The sequence below is a fragment of the Mus caroli genome, unplaced genomic scaffold (genome assembly GCF_900094665.2).
Source record: "Mus caroli unplaced genomic scaffold, CAROLI_EIJ_v1.1 scaffold_16389_1, whole genome shotgun sequence".
Classification (NCBI taxonomy): Eukaryota; Metazoa; Chordata; class Mammalia; order Rodentia; family Muridae; genus Mus; species Mus caroli.
This window is the reverse complement of record NW_018390313.1, coordinates 1,680-5,877: the sequence shown is the minus strand read 5'-3', so window position 1 is coordinate 5,877 and position 4,198 is coordinate 1,680. Positions and strand designations below refer to the sequence as shown.

Genomic DNA, 4,198 nt, shown 5'->3' with positions numbered 1-4,198 from the left:
CTCCCTCTCCCTCTCCCTCTCCCTCTCCCCATCTCTCTCTCCCAACACCAATTTTGGTTCATCCAGGAGTAATCAGAGATGCAAGAAAAAAGGGAAGAGACAGAGATAGATGGCATGAGATGATTGGGAACTGTTTGTGCCTGTGGGCTTGGGCTGGGAATTAGTATCTGGATCTATTCATAAAGCCAAGGCTTCATCCCAAAGCTCAATGCTGACATTTCAATAATCCACTTACCAAGACCTGTAGGTTTCTTTCTCTGTGGTCCTATTGAGGCCAATGGTCAAGTTCTAGACAAGGGAAATATGGGATCCATCAGTAGTAGTGGTGTTTCTGGGAATAAAGAGCTCTTGGGAGGGAGACTGGGGCTTCCAGCTGATAATCCAAGACTAAGGTGCAAGGGGGTGGGAGGCTGCATGGCAGGAGAGGTTGAGGTTTGACCCTGGATGTTAATGAGTGTCTGAGGAGAATATCAGCAGGACATCTGAGCCATTGGAGCAAACAGAACAAAGCCACATGTTATGTCAGCAGAGAGAAGGGGAAATCCTGTTCTATAGAAGGATATAGTATCAGTGCTATAACCTCAGTTAAGCAGGTCCCAGCCAGAGCTAGGGTGCAGCTTTCTAAAAGAGTACTCATATAGCATGCATAAGCCTTAGTCCACCACCAGCATACCCAGAGAAGATCAACACTAAATACGCACCTGTTCATTAACTTTGAGTTCAAGATATCCCCTGCACTCCATCACCATGACTCTCTTAAGGCAAGAGAAGTCCCTCCAACACATTCTAGCTCAGTTTTGGGCCTGACTGCATGTCCTTGAGCTAGGCCAGAATGCCCTGGTCTTAATGAGGTGCAGAGGGTCTGTGTCGTGAACTGAGGAGCAACCAAGTGTCCTGGCTCTATCTCTCTGTATTTAGACAGTTGTAGCAAGAATGGTATGGAAGTTATTAACATACTTAATTAATACAATTAACACTGTATTCCTCAGAGTTAATGGTCGGGGTGAATGGGTCACTGTACATGACACTCACTGAGTTCCACATTGTACATTTCTAAGGTCCTGTGTCAGGTGGGACATAAGTGATAGTCCTGGTGTCCTCTGACAGCGTCAGCCAGTCACCTGCTGAGAGACTGTGACTATTTACCCTTCACAGGTAGGTTTATTCTGAGTCTTAGGTTCATGCTTTAAGGCTACCATCCTCATCCTCCCTGGGGTTAGAATTGTCACTTCTGATGGTGTCATTGGAGAGAACTGCTGTGAGACATAAGACAGAATATGGATCCTGTGGGGCCTCTGATGCTTACAAAGGCCTCATTCATCCACTGTTGGTCTCTGTAACCTCCACCCCCAACGCATGTGCTTGGAGAATCAGGCAGAAATATCTGAGTACTCTGACATGGTGGGCCTCCTGTGCTATGTGGAAGAAACAGTCTTTGTCACACAGGAGCTGAGGCGCAGAGCTTGATGGTACAGACCTATCACCTGAATTCATAGCCCCAGTGACTCTCTTGGTCCTCAGTGATCCACTGACTCCCTTGCATCATGAAGCTGTGTCCCTCCACCTACACTGACCTCCACCTCTGGGGTTGAACCAGCACCCTAAAAGACATTGCTTCTCAAAGCTGTGCTAGAGATCAGATATAAGAGGAACGCCCTTAGTTAGAGTCACGCCAAGGAATTTTATATTGTTTGTGACTATTGAGAAGGGTGTTGTTTCCCTAATTTCCTTCTCTGCNTGTTTATCCTTTGTGTACAGAAAGGCCATTGACTTGCTTGAGTTAATTTTATATCCAGCTACTTCACCGAAGCTATTTATCAGGCTTAGGAGTTCTCTGGTGGAATTTTTAGGGTCACTTATGTATACTATCATATCATCTGCAAAAAGCGATATTTTGACTTCTTCTTTTCCGATTTGTATCCCCTTGATCTCCTTTTGTTGTCTAATTGCTCTGGCTAGGACTTCAAGTACAATGTTGAATAGGTAGGGAGAGTAGACAGCCTTGTCTAGTCCCTGATTTTAGTTCTTTGTATCTGCTGTGGATAGGTTCCTGAGGTTTCATCCGGGGGTTCCACCTTATATAATATCCCACCCAGAGCTCTAGGTGGCACATGCTGGCTACTGGGTAAAGGATATGATTGGAGTAGCTTCCATAAAGAGGATTATTAAAGTCTTCCAGCTGGCTGTTTATATAGGACCACAGTGACACTGTCTTCTTAAGAAGATTCTCTTTCCCCTTCTGCTGTTTGCTGTTACAAAGGAATGTTCCAAATGAACAACAGTACAAGTGGTCCAGGATGGTAATGAGAAAAAACTCATTGAATTCAAATATGGTAGGGAACTGTCTTGTCATTTGCCAGACACAGTCAATAAACTGAAGGAAAACAGGTGATCTGTCTGCATCAGCATGGTTCTTATCTCCATGGCCAACTCTTAGTTGGAATCTATGTGCAAAGCTCAGCCATTCATTCTCCACACTCTGCTTTCCGCTCACTCCAACCATGGACTGGCTGCAGCAAGTGACTGTGGCTTGACTTTCAGGATGAATCCAGGATGCAACTGGGATCTGGGCCCATGACCTAAATGATGCCACTCTCTTTAGCTTCTCATCAGGAATGTTTGCTGGCACATCCAAGAGGGCAAGATATGTGTCACAGAGTTCATAGCGTTCATTTATCTTTGTTATTCTCCAGTTTTCATTTGGAATTCCCTGCCTTCTGTACTCTAGAAGGGGGTCATACAGTTTCCACCCATTTTCGGGGAATACTTCTTTATACTCAAAAGCAAAAAGAGGCAAGCCATTAGACACAAGAAATGCATATTTCATTAGATTCTCAAATATGGATCTTCTTGTTCGCCCCTCCAGTTTATGAGCAAATCGTAAGTTCCTGATATCCTTGCACACAGTTTCAAGGCCATAAGAGTTTTCACCTCGACTAGATGCACCACCAATTTTTTCTACTCTACTTATCCCTCCAAAAGAAGCATCTAGAACAAATGGGGGGGGTCCCTCTCCATGCTCTTGAAATATAATCTGTAATTTGTGACAGTCAGTGTTCCTCGTACAGCACCAGTGAATGGACATATGTAAGTCACATCTTTGACCATATCTTTATGTTCTCTCCTGGAATCAGGGCTGGTTCCTCCATTTCTGCTAACTTGTTTGACTCCCTCAGGACCCTCAAATCAGGAGAAAAGTTGTCTGCAGAAGTTGAAATGGAATAGATGATATAGCAGAAGCTGATTTGCTATGCACCGAGTTCTCTGAAAGCGAAGTGGAAGGAATTATAATTTTTGAGATGTTTTATCTTCACTTCTGATGATCCTCAAATGTCAATGGTTCTTAACACATTAACTGGACAGTGAGTCCTTGCTGGGCAGCCTTGCCACTGGGAGCCGAGACTCTCGCAGCTGGAGCTCTTCTCCAAGGTTCGAGAACTAGAGGCCGCTGTGCCCTCCAGAGCGAGATGCAGAGGGAGGAGCGCACAGGGCTGCAGGCATGGTCAGCCCCATGCCAGGCAGGCTCCCCCATTGGTCTTAAAAGATGGGAATGTGTGGGTAGCACGTTCCAAGATTATTACAAAGATTTGGGGCAGCAGTAAATAAACCTTATAAAAGGACAAGGTAATGGTAAAATGTGTTGTGTGTATGTGTTTAGAGCTATGCTAAAATCTAGAAAAGCAAAGGTAATCCTCATAGGTGCTTTTAGTCTTTGGACCCAGACTAGAGATAGTTTACACCTGAGACATGAGAGAATGGGTTTGAGAAAAGAAGTCCTCTCCAACTATCTGGGGATGCTTTGGCAAACGAGAAGGTAAATGAACATAAACTGTGGCAGAGCTCTCCTAAGGACAGGAGGAGATTGGGAGACATCCTGCCTAAACTCTGGCTCCTACTAGAGGAATATTTGGATCTGAGTCTCTTAGGTAGGATATCTGGGTCCGTTTGGGATATCTAATTCTCTCCTCTCTCTGTCTATTGTCTGTCCTTGGCGTACCAATCCATCCATTTCTGTTGTATGCTGGCCCTTGGCCTACATGAACCAGGTATATCTGGGAGGCAGGTTGGGGCTGAAAGAGACTTAGACTGCGAGAGAAACTAATGGAAACCAAGACACGTTTCTGTTCAAGGCCTGCAAGTTTACTAAGAGACCGTGCTTATAAGGGGGAAGGCCCATTCCTCCCACCACCCCCTCCCC

At 45.1% G+C, this 4,198-nt stretch overlaps 1 pseudogene; it reads right to left on the bottom strand.

The window, feature by feature from the left end:
* Positions 1 to 1,179: 1,179 nt before the first annotated feature.
* LOC110288591 lies at positions 1,180 to 3,164 on the bottom strand (annotated as a pseudogene).
* Positions 3,165 to 4,198: the final 1,034 nt, after the last annotated feature.